Below are 17,665 nucleotides of genomic sequence, written 5' to 3' on the forward strand. Positions count from 1 at the left end.
AGTAAATCCTTTTAAAAAAATTCATCCTTGGAAATAATTCGTAACTAACAGGTGTGATCTCCAACCTCTGGAAGACCCTAAAATAATTACAGATGCACCCTGGGATTTCCTAGAATTTGTGCTGGACTGGCTTCCAAAACTACTCATCATTGTCATCCAAACAAAGCAGTGAGCAGCTGGAAGTTGTTGGTACCGTACTAAATAAATCTAAAGAAAATTAGAACAAATATGATCTATGTTGTTTTAATAATCATAACGAGGAAGCAACTTGGATACAGATACACATAAACTTATCCATTCCTTCATTCACTAATTCATACACTCATATTTGCTAAGGAAATGCTATGTCCTGGACAAAGTACACCATTATGAGTATCCAATGTTGACCAAAATGGAGCTGGTTGTAAGGTCTTTTGATATGATGTTAAAATTATTTTTCGCTATCAACATTTCTATTGTAAGACAATATCATCATTTACTAAGTTTAAGAGTAAGTCAACAAAGAATTACAATCTAATTGCTGACAGCAGTCATTTTTAAGCAATTATTGGTTTGATCATAAAAACAAATGCCACTCTGTTCCTAGTATGGAGGAAGTTAAAGCTCTCACAACTGTTGGAAGGGCTGAAGGAGGGAAACTCAGAGAAGCTCCATTGAAGATCTCAGCCTCCAGTCCCCAAGACAGTGGTTCTCAGGAGTTCTCCTGAAGCCACTGGAGCCACAAGATCTTTCGGAAGTTCTCAGCAATTCAGGGCTGGATTCAGGTTTTGTGATGCTTAAAACTAATACAATTTAGAGAGCCCTTTTTGAGATAAAATAAAGTTATGAATACTAAATTGCTAGGACTGCTCCCAGAGTCTTCGAAAGGGTCGGTGCAAGACAGGAGCCCTGAAATTTAAACTTCATTAGCTTTACTCCTGCACCTGCTATCTCAGTCAGCAACACCGATGCAGTAAGTCCTCAAGAAGTTCATCTGGAAGCAGCAGCTTTGATGCCCATGCATCTTTCTATAACTGACTCTGGTATATAATGGTCTTCTCCTCTTCTTCCTTCTAAACTTTGAGCGAAAGGCTCTCATTGTTAGATTCCAACTTGGAAATATACAGGCCGGGAGGGAGATTCTGGGAAATGTAGTCTCTGCATTTGAAGAAGCTAAAGTTGATGGTAAATTGACAAGAGGCTATCCAGCATATCACCCTAAGGAAGAAAATGCAATTAATTGACTAAGGAGATTGAGGAGAATTCAAGTTATTCAAGGGACTGGAGCTTAAAGTAAGGAAGCTTTGTGTATTAGCATATTTGAAACTGGAAAACGGTGAAGTATTAATCTCAACTTAATTGATACAAAAAAGAACATGAGGGAAATGGTCAGTTTGGAACAAAAAAGTGCAAGAATAAGAGAGTAAAGGTATTTCAGGATGTCTCCAGCAATGTTCAGGGGGAGAGTAGACCTTGGTTATCACGCTCTGTTTGGCACTCAGTAGTAATGCATTCAGCACATTTATTAATCATTGCAATTTGGTGCTAAGAACATCATGCAAAACAGGACAGGAATGCCCCTGTATTGAATGAATTAATGGTATAGACCCATACTGTCCCATTGGAAATATAATTTGAGCCCCAAATGTGAACCAAATATTTAATTTTAAATTTTCAAGCAGCCACAATAAAACAGTAAAAAACAGATGAAATTAATTTTAATAGATTTTACCTAACCTAATCAATATAAAATATATATTATTTCCACATTTAATCAAGGGTAAAACCATGAATGATGTATTCTACATTCCTCTTTTTTTTTTTTTTTTGGTACTATCTTCAAAGTGTGTATCTTACACTTCTAAGACATCTCAATTTGAACTCACATTTAAAGAGTTCAGTGTGGGTGATGACTACCATATTGAGTAGCACAAGCCTTCTAGACAATTAGAAGTTTAGCCTGAATAATTCTTCAGGATTCCATTGGGAAAAAGTCCTGGGCCTGAAAGCTGGACCATACATCAGTCTGTGGCTACCCAGCAAGATAATGCTACCTGTTGGGCTGGTTTGAGCTTCCTTTGTGACATATAATATCCAAAGAATTTACATGAACCATAATGCCGTAATTCTGAATAACTCTATAATGATGTCACTGATAATCTCTAGGACATGTAAACAAAGTGAATTTACAATATCCATCCCCTGTCACCACTGCCTTTATGGACTGTGCTTCTTCTTTAACTTTCACATATATTGGCCTACCATAATGAAGATCTATTATAGGATTTCTTCCTTTTCATTAAGAGAACTGAGAATATGGTGGGGAATTGGCTGTGACTTTACTCTCCCCTATGGGAAGCTGGATATAGAGTTCAGAAAATGTTGCACCTCTAGACCTGAAATTATTAAGCAGGAGGAAAAAAAAAAACAAGCAATTACTGAGAAGTTTTGAAAAACCTGATTATTTCAGCATATATTGATTTTATATAAAAGTTCCAGCTTCTAAGTGACTTCATTGCATTTGTTTTGCTTCTACTTATTTTCTCAACTATTTAGATGCGTTCTTAGTGTTTATTTAAAGACTAGCAGATTGGTACAGTTTTGGTGGAAGAACTTGAAAAGATTATCTGATAAGTAAGAACTAGAAAGAAATGTATCCATCTCAACCCCACTCATTTTAAAAACAAGGAATTGCAGTTCAGAGATTAACTGACTTTCTCGAACTAATTTATGTATTTAGTGGCAAAGCTAGAACCAAAACCTGAGTCTCCTTATACCCAATTCAGCGCCCTTGCCACCATAAAATTCGGATTGACAAAATGTCCATGCTCTAGCATTGAGTCCCCTCAAAAATAAAGCAAGGCAGCACTTTGGGAGGCCGAGGCGGGTGGATCACTTGAGCCCAGGAGTTCAGGACCAGCCTGGACAGCATAGCAAAACCCCGTCTCTACAACAAACAAACAAAACAAAAACTAACAAAAATTAGCTGTGCTGGACATGGTGGTGCATGCCTGTAGTCCCAGCTACTCAGGGCTACTCAGGAGGCTGAGGTGGGAGGATCACTTGAGCCCGGGAGGTCGAGGCTACAGTGAACCATGATCATGCCACTGTGCTCTAGCCTGGGTGACAGAGTGAGATCCTTTCTTCAGAAAAGAAATAAAGCAAGGCTCTCTGGCCACTGAAGGTAATGTTCAGATCTTTCCAATTAGGACCTCTGGAGAGGAAACCACACAGCTGTGTGCAATTTTATTTTACAGCATTTTGGAACTTTCTGAAACAATGAATAAAATATATTCTCTTCTTCCTAAAAAAGCTTTATTCTGTCTCTTTTTGCACATACTATTTTTTCTCTTTTTTTCTGTTTTAATTTGCTTTCTTTATTCTTTTAACTTTCTTTGTCACCTCCCTTTATGTCCTCACTTGTTTTGGAATTAAATCTCAGAGAATGTCAAGTCTAGATTCCTGTCTAGAAGATATAGTGTCTTTTATTTCTTGGTAGATATCATAATTCTTAAAAATGCACTCTCAAACAGCAAACAAAGAGGAAAATGGACTCTCAAACAGCAAACAGAGAGGAAAATCATCCAATGTGTCTCTTCTTCAGTTTTTGCTCTTCAAAATTCTTCCTTCTCTTCTCTTTAAATTGAACTCTTCCTTTTAGTCAGACTTTCATTTGACCTCTATTAGCATCCCTAGTGGCTCACCGTAATGATCTATTTAAATACTCATTTTTTGGAGACATCTGTTTAATTGGATTTTGGTGTTCCTTTAACATGGGAACTTTGGAGTAGAAATTGAGAATGAGAAAATTTGGGAGAAAGAAAACTGGTTCCTAAGAAAATTCCAAGAGAGAAAGATTTGTTAAAATTCCATCCGAGTTTTAACTTCCAAATGATAAGGTAATTTTATATATATATATATATATATATATATATGTTCAAAAAATGCATGTGCACATGCACACACACACACACGACCACAAAATAGTAGTATTTGCTAATGTATACCTGAATATGTATTTATTTTGACATTATGGACTAAATATAAACAAGAAGTATAATATCTGCTTCCTCCAAGGGTTTAGATCTCCAGAAATCTTACCGTACTGTGAGCAAAATATTTCTAGTTTTTTATTTTCTTTTATTTTGCTTTTGCCAAATCCCTTGCATCCATCACTGTTGGTCTTTTCGTAAGCGTGGGATGGTAGGGAGCAGAATTTGAGCAAAAACGAGTATTATGATGGGATAACTATTTGTTTGGGGTGCTATAGAAAAATACCTTAGACTGGGTACTTTCTAAACAACAGAAATGTATTGCTTAAAGTTTTGGAGGCTGGGAAGTCGGAGATCAAGGCACCAACAGGTTTGGTGTCTGGTGAAGGCCTGTTCTTCATAGATGTTGCCTTCAGTGGGTCCTTACATGGTGGAAGGACAAAAAGGCTAACAAGCTCCCTTGGGTCTCTTTTGGGTGCCAATCCTATTGGTGAGGGCCTGTGCTCATGACCTAAATGCCCGCAAAAGGCCCCATCTCCTAATGCCATCGCTTTGGTAATGAGCCTTCAATGTATGAATTGTGGAGAGACACAAACATTCAGACCGTGGAACCTATGTCTTTACTAGCATGTATTTTACTACCATTTCCAATTGTAGATCAGCTTGCTGCAAATTTCCAGAAACACATCAACCTAATGATATTTTACTTTAAATCATAAAATATAGTTTTAAAATAGTTTTAGTAAAATAATTTTTATTCTATTGTATTCTTTTTTTGCAACCTACAGTGATTTGCAACATTAACTCTCAAGCCAGCTTTTTCTTCTCTTTGACTTTTTATTAAATTTAAGATGAAAAAGAGTAATCAATAATAGAATGGTTTTGTTGATAAAGACAGATCAATTTTACAGTTTTTCAAGATAAATGTTTTAGAGTTTGAAGCTATACCACTCTAGAAGTACCCACAGTGAAATTTTGCATGGAAAATTAAGAAACAAAACTAGGAGTCTTGAAATATCAAAGGGATAAACTTAAATTCAAGTAGGTTAATTTGTAAAAACAAGATTGCAAGGATCAACTGGAATGGTTTGGTTTGTTTTCTGAGGGAGTTACTTTTTTTGTTGTTGGTGAGTTGAGTGGTGATTTATATATATATATATTATTATTATTTTGGGGGTCATCCTAAAAAAAACCCACTAAGCTAAAAACCTGTATGTTAGAATAGAAGACAATATTAAAAAGTATGTTCCAGTAAAGACATGTACTGTTTGGCTATGGCTACTCCCATTCTCCTGTATGTCAATTTCATGAATTTCTATTCAAATTCAGGATTCATAACCTATAACTACCATGAAATATAAAATATTTCCCCAAAGTATGGAACCTGACATCTAAAAGGACCCATTAGGCATACTGGGGCCTAAGAAAATAAAAGAATGCCATTTTATTTGAATTGCACTGATGTGTATAACTAGCTATTTTAATGTATCTAATAAGTGTGAAACAGAAGAACACAAGTTAAATTGTACCAAGAAGGAACTTGGTTTGGTAGCATCAAAATGTGAGAGGGTGAGAAATTCCATCATGTGACAAAATGACTTTGAGGTATCCCTTTGAGGTAGCTACAATCTTTGTGGGCAGGGAGTTGGTTAATGGTTGGATGTAGTCTGGGCTGTCTGTGAAAAGGCCATTAAAATATACTCAATTAGGACTTGACTGTTCAGATTTGACAGGAGTAGGAATCTGCTATGGAGGGTTATCCACACTCCACTGCATCACTCAACTCTTCTTTATAGATTAGGAAATAAGATTCACTATGAAGGCTCAGCAGGTATAACTGGGCACACCTTATTCTTGGTGTCCGATCTCAGTGTATTCTGGTCCTTCAAGATTAGTTGGCACTTTCCTGACCTTTATTATGGCTGAAACTCTTAAGCAAGCCGTACATACCTGCAGAAATAGGCCACAGTGCTGTTTGAGTTAGAAGTCTGTCGAGAAAAAGCTGGATTGGGGTTACTGATGCCTTTTGCTCCAGATGGGGACCAACGCCTGTTGAGAGTAAATTTGGTAATCAGAGGATCCCTCTCATTTCCTGCAAACAAAAACTGGAAAGAAGAGACAAAAATATCTTATGAGTAGAGACTCTTATAATTTCATTTGTCCTTAACTCTCAGTCCAGTTCATTTTTCTTTTTTACTTTTTTATTTTCTTTACAGACAGGGTCTCGCTCTGTCACCCAGGCTGGAGTGAAGTGGCACCGTCATAACTCACTGCAAACTGTACTTTCCAGGCTTAAGAGATCCTGCCTCTCCTGCCTCAACCTCCTGAGTAGCTGGGAATACAACTATGTTGCTATGTTGCTCAAACTCCTGGCCTCAAGTGATCCTCCTACCTCAGCCTCCTGCCTCAGCCTCCCAAACTGCTGGATTACAGGCTTGAGCCACAACACTTGGCCAGTTCATTTTTTTAATCCATCAACTTCTCAGGCCTTTCTCTGGTTTGTTGTATTCTGTGGTTTTGAAGGTGGCACAATTACTTGAATATGAACAGGAAGCACTCTTCATCTGGTACCTACCACGGTCTGCATACTAAACGGGGACCTTGTATTTATCATTTCTAATCTTTACACCAGCTCAGCAAGTTTGGTGTTATCATAATTTTACAGATGAGGAAACCAAAACTCAGAATGGTTATTTGATTTGCTTAAGATCATAAAGCTAGTAGGTCATAAAATAGGGATTCAAACTGAGACTCATCAGGGTCCAAAGTCAGGACCATCTCCTCAACTCTATACTGACATTCATTCCTCTTGTCCTTATCCATGCAGATTATGTGAGACTATCAGTTCTGGAAAGTAATTAAGTACACGTTCAGAGAGGCGAGTTTGTTTAAAAATTATAGGGGAAGCTACATCATTATACGCTTACCTTAATCCTTCTGTCTCCCTCCATCTCTGTCAAGCTCCGAGGCTCAGAAATATGGAGGCAAAGAGTGGAGGGGAAAGGATTATGTGGAGTGAGACAAGTGACAAGGCTACGGCTGTTTTTCTATTTTTATATACATTGATTTTTTATGTGTATATTTTTTCTTGTTTCTATCTTACATACAAGCTAGAATTAACATAAATTTCCCCTTCTGCTATGCTACCCCAACTCCATTTAAATTTCCAACTTGATTATGTAAATTAAATTGCATGTTATTTATGTTGCAATAGAAGAGTCAGAGGGAATTCTGACTAACTGGATTTGTTTCCGTGATTTTCTTTTTCCTTATTCCAGAAAGCTAAGTTTTTGGCAGTTGGTAGTTTGCAGGACTGAAAGCAGAAGCTGCTTCCAGAAGACCCCCCCGCCCTCTTAATTTTGTGAGAATCCAAGCCCACTGAAGAAATTATGCCAGGAAATTCAGAGTGGAAGGGGAAAAGAGTTAGTGTCTGAAGGAAGATATGCGAAAGCAGAATTCAGGTTAAGGAGAGTCTCAAGCCTGGGGAAAAAACAGTAAGCTCCTCTGTGTAACTGGGACTGTGGCTGTTCCCTCTGGTGCTCCCTGGAAGGACTTTGAAATGTGGAGGATATCTTCATAGTAGGCACATTTGAGTAGCACCCTGTTCCTCAAGGCTCTCAATTCTAGCAAAGATTCCCATGAGCACTGTGGTGCAGAGCCGCAGAACCACTGGACTTGGGCATTCCTGCAAGCTGGACAGCGTTCGTCTCAGAAGTGGTCAGGATCTAGATTAAAGACTAAACAGCATGCTCTATTGAAGATGGGATGGATGTGACGAGGAGGGGATGGATTTGGGATGGATTCCCCCAAACAAAATTAATTTTAAGTGAAAGAAAATAATGTTGGCTGATTTTTTTTTTTTTTGTCTCCGACATCCATTCTTTACCTTTTTTCTCCCTGCTCTGTGCCCCAGAGAATTAACCACTTTGAACAGCTTCTACAGGCTTCTTTGCTCTGGCTTCCAGCTGGGTCCAATCATTGGAGGGCACTGCAGAAGAAGAGAATGGAGTGAATTGGGGTACTTATTTCTAAGGATCCCTCTCTTCAGAGTCCCTTTCCTGAAGGCAGCAAACACTGTCTGGGGGCCCTGTCTAGTCTGGGTTGGGTTCTGGAAACAATTTCCTCTCTTTGCACTCTCAAACCCTAGGATCTTTATAAGCTTCCCTGAGGGTGCTTCATCATTCCTGGTTGATTTCCCCTAATCCTACCTACACATTTTACGGTATTTTGTTGTTGTTGTTGTTGTTAAAATCTCAATTAATTGCCTTTTATCATGCTTTTTCCTGCCAGGGCCCTGACTGATACATTATATGACTTTTTTTTTCACCACACCCAAATATGTGGACCATGATTCATATCTCTTATATATGCCTTCCCCCCGGCCCCCCTGCCACTGGAATTACCAAAGTATTTGTGTGGTCCATATCAGAGCCATGGGTTGATTACAACTCTTAACACTGAAGCCAAATCATTTTGAAATTTTAGCACCAAAAGTCCCACATCCTGGGAAATGCCTTAGTCCCAGGCAAACTGGATGACTGGTCAGCCTAGCTGTGACTCTGGTATAGATTTGGGTGTGCACTTTCACAAGTCCCTAGTGATATGTGTCTAGCAGACCATGGTGAGACTGTTTGAAAGTTACTACACAATTACACATATAAGATTGTCCAGCAGAAGATAAAGAAATTAAATGAGGGTAAATACAATCCTGTTCTAGTGTTTAGCATTACCTGGAGAGTACTTTTTGGGGGCATGACTATAAGACCATCATTTCAGAATGGACTGCTAAAAATTAAACTTCTGGGCCGGGCGCGGTGGCTCACGCCTGTAATCCCAGCACTTTGGGAGGCCGAGGCGGGCGGATCACGAGGTCAGGAGATCGAGACCATCCTGGCTAACACGGTGAAACCCCGTCTCTACTAAAAATACAAAAAATTAGCCGGGCGTGGTAGTGGGCGCCTGTAGTCCCAGCTACTCGGGAGGCTGAGGCAGGAGAATGGCGTGAACCCGGGAGGTGGAGCTTGCAGTGAGCCGAGATCGCGCCACTGCACTCCAGCCTGGGCGACAAAGCAAGACTCCGTCTCAAAAAAAAAAAAAAAAAAAAAAAAAATTAAACTTCTGCTCGAAGGTAGTGGCGTTATGTTTTCAGAATCCTGGGCACAAGGCAAACATCATTTCCTCAAACCTGGACATGCCATCTGACACATGGTTTAACATGATGGGACAGATGATAGAACTTGAAAATGCCACTTAGATTAAGCTGGAGATGATTACCTACCAGAAACCGAGAGTGTTTTTAGGAGACACAATTTCCATCCCAAGAGAAAAGACATTTCTATCTTGATTAAGGCTCAATAATGAGGTTGCAGGTAGCTGAGAAAGGAAGATGACCTCTGGAACTTCTGGGGATGTCAACCTCAGGAAGCCACTAGTGCTCTCAAGTCATGTGTTTCTGAGACTAGTTCAAGGTACTTGACAGCTGGTTCTGGGTTCTTAAAACCAGAGAAGATTGTAGGTAAACATCCCAAATGTTGCCAGAAAGCTCGGGGAAGCCGACTATATTCATAGTAAGGTTAGCTGGCCCATTCAGCCCTGGTATGGGCAGGAGCAAAGCTGAGCGTCCTTCTCTCTGCAAAGCCTAATCTGACTGTACTCAATCCCTTTGCCAAACTTCTCTCAACTAGTGAATCTGGTAAAAGAAACTGTTTCCTTCCATAGCAGGAGACAGGGTGCAGGCAAATAGATCCTTTTCTGTGGATTGGCCCAAGGCCCAGGAGAGAGTTGATGGGGAACTAAGGTGGCAATTAAAATGTCTGAATGCTACTTTTCAAAGTTTTAGGTAACTGGGGCCCCTGCATATCCGCACTGGATACCCTTCTCTCGTTCTCACCAGAGAATCAACTTCTGTGAATGCTTGGATGCTGCTGGTACCCCCATTGAATTGTCATAGATTTTAACCTGCCGTTAATGTGGTGGCCTGAGGCACCCGGAGAGAGCCTGGGACCTCAAAGAGACTGGCCCCATAGCGACACTAGCTCTACCAGTATCATTTTGAAATTTTAGCACTGAAAGTTCCACATCCTGGGAAATGCCTTAGTCCCAGGCAAACTTGATGACTGGATAATGGAGATTTGAAGTCATATGTCCTGGCTTTCAGTTTTACAAGCTGTGCAACTTTGGAAAAATTTCCATTTCTTTTCTTCAGTTTCTTCAGCAGTAAAATGAAATAATAATAATAGTACCTCTTGCCGAGCACGGTGCCTTATGCCTGTAATTTCAATACTTTGGGAGGCTGAGGTGGGAGGATCGCTTGAAGCCAAGAAATTTGAGAGCAGCCTGGGCAACATAATGGAACCCTGACTCTACAAAATAAAGAAGAAAAGAAATTCGCTGTGCAGTGACGCACATCTGTAGTCCTAGCTACTTGGGAGGCTGAGGCAGGAAGATCACTTGAGCCTAGGAGTTCAAGGCTGCCGTGAGCTTTGATGGCACCACTAGACTCCAGTGTCAGTGACAGAGCAAGACCCCAGCTTTTAAAAAATAGTAAGGTTGTTGTGATAATTAAATGAGACAAAGTGCATAAAGTGCTTAGAATAATACTTGTCACAACCAAAATACCCAGTAAATGTGTGCTTATCCTCATCATCAGAAGGGACACATTTATAAGATAGATGTTTAGAGTTTAGGGGTGTGCAATCACCCTTCTTTTATTGTGCTTTTGAGGAAAATTTATGTGCTCACAACCAACCACACAATAAGTGCTTTGATGAAAAAGCTGAGTGTGTTTGGGGGTTCTTTAAGAGAGGGAGTTCCAGTGGGGCCACTCTTGTCTCAGTAGAAGCCACATGCAATTGACACCTCTTTTGCTTGACTCACACACTGTGCTTAGGAACTGGGAAAAGCGAACCAGCTCTTACCAGGTACTTTCTCTCTTACAGAGAACTGGTTGTGCTTGGGAAAGATTTTTAGACAATAATAAACTGGAAATTTGAGAGAGGAAAGTACAGTCTAAACCTTCACCTGGTAATGGATGAAGAGCAAGGAGAGTGGGACCACCCTCTCATTCTTCTCTCAAACATGGATGGATGTGAGCAGGGGACTATGACCCAAGGGTCAGGGGGAAAGGAGAAATGGAATGGCTTCAAGGATGAAGAGGCTTGACTGAAGATTTGGTTTGAATGAGTAACTCACTGTTTCCCACCAATTAAAAAAACCTCATATCTCTGTGTAAGCCCCACATGGCTACTCCATTATCCGAGACTCCAAGTTCTCTGAGACTAATAAAGACTCTGAGTAGCCCTGTCAATAAGTGGATTTGGAACTGTTCTGGAAGAAAGAAAAATTTCCAAGAAGACTCAGTTTCTGAAAGGCACAGGCAAGAAATGTCCCCTGTGCTCAGCTCACATATTCAGCTCTTGAGGAACTCGGGGAACTTATCGCCACTCCATCCAGCCACTGATTTTTCTGATGGTTCCTGTCTTTGAAACATCTCTCATTCAGGCTAAAAAAAATGGTTTCTTTTTGTATGCTGTGAAGAGGACAACAAAATAGGTGTAAATTTTCTTTATAGAGATATGTGAATTGATTATGAAAATGGGGTAGAACAACACTGAAATATAATATTAAATTATATCTTTTTGTCAGCCTGGTTGAGTGACAGGTTGGATTTGATTTAATTTCATTTAAAGAAAATAAAATAATTTGACAATTCATGGATATCTCATTTTGTAAAGATTCATGTCCTCATTATTTTCTTGAAACCATATCAAGTTCTGTAATAAGTGTAGATGTCTTGGTGACAGTTAATTTAGTATCTACCACGTGTTAAGCCCCACACTACAGAGCTAATTCTAACTAGTTAATATGTACACCCAGCCAGTTGATCACAAGAAGATTAGTTTACAGGTCATGAGTCATCAGTGTAACTCCAAAAATTTGCCTTTCTTATGTGCATATCTTAAAAAAGAGACAGGTATTAACAGTGTCTACTGTCTCAAGGCTGATTTCCTATTACTTCCTTCTGCCTCTACAGTGTCCCTGGGGAAATACTTTATTTTACCATTTTTAAATGTTTTCCATTCAATTTTTTAAACAGAGGGAGGGATATGCGCTGTTGTGAAAAGCTTAAAAAGTAAAGAGTTTGGCTGGGCGCAGTGGCTCACGCCTGTAATCCCAGCACTTTGGGAGGCCGAGGTGGGTGGATCATGAGGTCAGCAGTTTGAGACCAGCCTGGCCAACATGGTGAAACCCCGTCTCTACTAAAAATACAAAATTAGCTGGGCGTGGTGGCACGCGCCTGTAATCCCGGCTACTCGGGAGGCTGAGGCAGAAGAATCGCTTGAACCCAGGAGGCAGAGGTTGCAGTGAGAAGAGATTGTGCCACTGCACTCCAGCCTGGGTGACAGAGTGAGACTCTGTCTCAAAAAAAAAAAAAAAAAAAAAAGTAAAGAGTTTATAAAAAGTGAAAATCTTCCTTTCGAAGCCTTTTCTCCAAATCCCACTCACCAGAGATAACCACTATTAAAAGTTTGTTTAACATAATTAGGAACAGTAATGACTTATAGGCCATTGAAAATATAGGAGGCTAGAGAGTCATGGTGATTAAAAAAATAAACAAATAAATGGAGAGAAGGGAGGACTCTTGCTTAAGAACAAAATGCTGAGCAAGTACTGACTGGTGAATGTGAAAGGCAAACTGAGTTGTAAATCATCATTCAGCAACCATCGTGGCACTGACTGGATCAAGGTAAGATTCATCAATTTACACTAAATCAAGGAAGAAAATTTGATGAGGAGCAGGATATCTCCATGGGTTCAAAGTATCTCCCCACAGATTTCTTATTAGTTGGAAGAGAAAAAATAGTAATTACATATTGGAGAAACTGAAGAACACCCTGACTAGGTAGGTGATCAAAATTAACACCATCAATGAGTGGTAGATGGACATTGTGTGTCTCTAGATGAGGTATCCTGTGAGGATACAATATCACCTACGTAGGATTCCAGCTGTGAATGCATAACCTGAATTTAATAATGAGGAAATATTGAACAAAACCCAAGTGAGGAATGCTGTATTAACATAAGGGGAGGTCTATATTCTTAAAAAATGCCAATGTTATAAAAGACAGAAGATGCTGAAAGTATAGTCAAGATTAGAGGAGGCTAAAAAGGCATGACAACTAAATGCAGTAGTAAATTGGATCTGTGAGCTGGAAGATGAAAAAAATCTATAAAAGATACTCTTGGGTCAATTGACAAAACTGGAATTCAGATAGTAGATTAAAGCATGATGTTTAACACTATGATATAATGTGGAATTTATTTAAGTTGACACCTGTACTGTAGTTATGTAAGAGATGATAATGATTGTTAGGAAATACATCCTGAAAAGTCTGGGGTAAAGGACCATGATTTATATAACTTACCCTCAAATGGTTCAGGCAGAAAAAGAGAGATAATAAAGCAAATGGTGTAAAATTTTAACAACTGAATCTGAGTAAAAGGCATGTATTTGGATTATTTTTGTACTCCTGCTTCCAACTTTTCTGTACATTTGAAATTATTTACTAAAAAAGTTAAATATTCTAAAAGCATTTTTTTAACCTTTCAGGATTTTTCTATACATTTACAATGTTTGTGTGCATGTATATATATATAGATACTATATATTCAAATGCATTTTCTGTCATTATAAATAAAGTTTACTTTAAAAATTTATTAATCTACCAATTGCTATGATAAAACCACAGAACTGAGCACTGAAGAGGAGTTAGAGAGGTTCTTAGTGGTGCACCAAGAAGCCTAAGGCCTCACAGTAGACAGTATGGCATCTTTGTCATTGGTTATGGTTCCTATGGTCACCTGGCAGGTTGGGGAACAGAGCAAAATAAGGATAAAGAGCATAATGTGAATATCTTACTATGTCTGAACACCCAAATCAAAATATAAAACACATTAAATATATATGATAAATATGGGCCATTATACATTTGGCATATTTTGTCACTTATTCATCTTAATATATGTCAGATTTGTAATCCATGCAGCATCTAGCATATTGTGGAGATCTAATAAAATTTTAAGATAACTAAGAAAATAACATTATTTTATTAGGTTCTGTTGGCCAATCACAATGCTTATGACCAAAAGGCAAAAGAGACATTAGTTGTAGAAAGACTCTGCTATTGATTGTGAGCCCTTCAGAATACAACCTGCTAAATTTGAGGCCTTTTTTCCACTCTTATTATTATTTTTTGAGATAGGGTCTCTCACTGTCACCCAGGCTGGTGTGCAGTGGTGCAAACAAGGCTCATTGCAGCCTCAATTTCCTGGGCTCAAGGGATCCTCTTGCCTCAGCCTCCTGAGTAGCTGGGACCACAAGTGTGCACCATCACACCTGGCTAATTTTAAAATATTTTGTAGAGATGGAGTCTTGCCACGTTGCCCAGGCTAGTCTTTAACTTCTGGGCTCAAGGGATCTTCCTGCTTCAAGCTCCTGAAGTACTGGGATTACAGGCGTAAGCCACCACACTTGACCTTCTTTTCCCTATCTTTAAAAGGCCATAATAATGCTGATTCATTTCTCAGCAGCTCTCTGGGGAGTAACTTGTAAACAATGTCTAGAGACTTCAATAACTTACGAATGCCTTATAAAGCTAAGTTAATACTGACAGGTGTTATGGGCTGAATGTTTGTTTCCCTTCCTCTCCAAATTTCATATGTTGAAGCCCTAACCATCAATGTGATGGTATTTGGAGATATGGCCTTTTGGAAGGAATTAGGTTCAGAGGAAGTTATGAGGATGGGGCCACCATGATGGAATTAGTATCTTTATAAGAAGAGGAAAAGACCAGAACCCTCCCTCTCCCTGCCTTGTGAGGACTCAGCGAGAAGGCAGTCATCTGCAAGCCAGGAAGAGAGCCCTCCCTGGGGTACAAAGTGGGATGGTACCAGCAAGAAGGCAGCCATCTGCAAGCCAGGAAGACAGCCCTCACTGCGGTACCAAGTGGGATGGTACCTCAATCTTGGATTTCCCAGGTTCTAGAACTGTGAGAAATAAATTCTTGTCCTTTAAGTCACCCAGTTTATATTTGTTATGGCAGCCTGAGCTGACTAAGACAACCGGATATCTCTGTTGTATAACTCTGAGTTATACAGAGTTGTATAACTCTGTAGTCTCAGATTGTAAAGAGTGGAGTGAGTGGGAGTTCTCAAGACTGGCTGGAGGCAGTAAAGAGCTTTAAGAAATATTGCATGTGAACATTGTGACAGTAAAGATATATACATTACTGCTATTTATTTGGGGATGTAATTCCAGGAGCAATGCAATATGTACCAAACAGAATCAAATGAATAATGTAGCAAGATTTTGAAACACCTACCAAAAGGTAAAGTTCTTACGGAGCCCAGGAAGGTTATTTCAGGTGCTTACCTACAACTCTAGTTAACTCGGCTTGTTTGTTATCACTCCTCTGAATGATACGAAGCAAAAAGGTAATGGAATTCCCCAAGCTTGACTCAGCATGCCCTTTCTTTCCCAACCCCCCACTTTTTTTTTTTCTTATTTTGAGACAAAGTCTTGCTTTGTCACCTAGGCTGGAGTACAGTGGCCTGGTTACTACTCAGTGCAGCCTTGACCTCCTGGGCTCAAGCAGTCCTTCCACCCCAGCTTCCTGAGTAGCTGGGACTACCGCAATGCATCACCACACCCTGCTATGAATAATTTTTTTTTTGTAGAGACAAGGTCTGGCTTTGTTGCCCAGACTAGTCTCAGAATCCTGGCCTCAAGCAATCCTCCTGCTTTGGCCTCCCAAAGTGCTGGAAAGGCAGGTCTTTTTCCCCTTTTATCATTTTTTCCTCTCTTTTCCAGGCTCTGGCCCTCTCTTTTCCAGGCTCTGGCCCTCTCTTCAGCAACACTAGCATCTTGTTACCCTTCTCTTACTTACATATATACAGAAGGCTGTGACCAATGAGAACTAATTTGAGTTATTCACATTAAAACTTCACCTACTGTAAAATATATGCCCCAAGTAGACTGAAATTCTAACAAATAGAAACACATACATTTTAGTTAGTGTGTTTTTGTAAAGGGATTTCATATCTTGTGAAAACTTCAATGGGTTAGCAGTGGTTGCCTGGACTGTTTCATTAAGAAGAGCTCTAGGGTCATATCTGAGCTCAGCGTGAAGGAGAACGTTGACAGGTTAGTGATACCAAACAGTCCACACAGCATTAGTGGGGGCGTTCCTGTGTCGGATCTTCCATCTATAGGTAAATGTATCGCCCCCTCTACAAATCCTCTTTTTACTCATGTGCTGTCACGGCTTCATATGTTTTTACAGACTGTTTCATCTGTCTGGAATACCCTTTCTTGTTTGCACACCTGAGAGCTTTCTTTTTTCAAGACTGTGTTCACACTGTACCTTTTTTCCACAGCCTCTCCCAGCTTCTCAAAGCTTCTTTTGACATCACTGATTGTGAACTTCTGGTTTCTCACCAATCTCTGCAGCACCTGAAGAGGGCCCAACTAAAAGTGAGCACCAAAAGAATGATAAGGGAGTAAATGTTCACACACAAGAAAAAACACAATCTAGTGGAGGAAAACAGAAGACAAGCAGCATCTAATATAGGAAGTTAAGCATGCAAAGAACACAAAAAAGTGACTTGCAGTATTGTAGGTATTTGGAGGCAAAGAAAAATCTGGGGATAAGGCAAAGAAGTGTGGAGGAAATGACATTTGAGTGACACTTTGACAAACATAATATTTTGGGAGAGATGGCAAGGATCATTGGCATAAAGGCAGTGTAGGTAAGGATGAAAATGTCCTCAAAAAGGCATTTATGCCATTTTATATCACTGACAGTATAATATAAACTAGTTTAATAAAACAGCCTCTGTTTAATAAAACAGCCTCTGTTGTGTTGAATAAATAGTGAGAGAAGATGAGAATCTATTTTGTGGAAGTTCAAGGTCAGATCCCACCCTCCCTCTGGGAACAAATCTAAGAGCAGAAACACTAAAGAATTATTGGAACGATGAAAGAAAAAATGGAGATAAGTTACCCAAAATAAACTTTCCTGCATCTTACATTTGCTGAATTAGGTCTGTCAACAAGGTCCTGATGGAATAATAAATGAAATTAGTGATCATTACTTAGAAAGAAGTAAAGCTAAAGAGGGCAAGGCATGGAATATTGACAAAATGAGGAAGTTATTCTGCAATGAAGCCTCTATTTCATAACTGCCAGGGAACTTGAAATGGGAACTATAAGAGGTATAAGATAACTCATCTTTGTAGAAACATTTGTAGAAACATTTGGCTTGAAACTACTGTGGGTTTGACTTTGAATTTTTGCCTAGATGATCTTGTAATTCTGTTTCTTTTGTTTGCAAAATAGGAATAATGATGGTTATGATGATGATGACTGAAAAAACTTTTGTAAGGATTAAGTAACCTAATTGAGTTTCTTGCACGTAATAGGACCCTAAAGCAATGTATGTATGGTGCCTTCTCTGAGTGCTAGGCATTATAATGTATTCTACGCACTAGGCATTTTAGTATATGTTATCTGATAGTGTTCTCAACATCACTTTTAATAGGTATTAAGAAAACCAGGATACAGTCAAACAAATGTCCTCAGAGAGTTAGGTAAATCCTCAGATTCCATATTTAGTAAATGGCAGACCTAGATCTTA

The sequence above is a fragment of the Gorilla gorilla genome, chromosome 10 (assembly GCF_029281585.2).
Source record: "Gorilla gorilla gorilla isolate KB3781 chromosome 10, NHGRI_mGorGor1-v2.1_pri, whole genome shotgun sequence".
Classification (NCBI taxonomy): Eukaryota; Metazoa; Chordata; class Mammalia; order Primates; family Hominidae; genus Gorilla; species Gorilla gorilla.